At 57.9% G+C, this 497-nt stretch overlaps 1 protein-coding gene across 1 annotated transcript in view; it reads right to left on the bottom strand.

Annotated features, from left to right (window-relative positions):
• C19H5orf34 (chromosome 19 C5orf34 homolog) overlaps window positions 1–497 on the bottom strand; it is a 20,428-nt gene that overhangs the window by 12,973 nt on the left and 6,958 nt on the right. The window lies entirely within an intron of this gene.

Raw genomic sequence — 497 nt, 5'->3', positions numbered from 1 at the left:
CCTCACCTGTGCGTCACACCCTACCCCACACTGCAGGAGACTGACCTGTACGTCACACCCTACCCCACACTGTAGAGCCTCACCTGTAGGTCACACCCTACCCCACACTGCAGAGCCTCACCTGTACGTTACACCCTGCTCCACACACCAGAGCCTCACCTGTACGTCACACCCTACTCACACCAGAGCCTCACCTGTACGTCACACCCTACTCACACCAGAGCCTCACCTGTACGTCACACCCTACCACACACCACAAGAGACTCACCTGTATGTCACAGCCTACCCACACCAGAGCCTCACCTGTACGTCACACTCTACCACACACCAGAGCCTCACCTGTACGTCACACCCTACCCCACACCACAGGAGACTGACCTGTAGGTCACACCCTACCTCACACTGCAGAGCCTCACCTGTACGTCACACCCTACCCCTCACTGCAGAGCCTCACCTGTACGTCACACCCTACTCCACACACCAGAGCCTCACCTGTA

Source organism: Microtus ochrogaster, chromosome 19 (genome assembly GCF_000317375.1).
Source record: "Microtus ochrogaster isolate Prairie Vole_2 chromosome 19, MicOch1.0, whole genome shotgun sequence".
Classification (NCBI taxonomy): domain Eukaryota; kingdom Metazoa; phylum Chordata; class Mammalia; order Rodentia; family Cricetidae; genus Microtus; species Microtus ochrogaster.
Note: the sequence above shows the minus strand (reverse complement) of the source record. Positions and strands in the feature narration are given on the sequence as shown.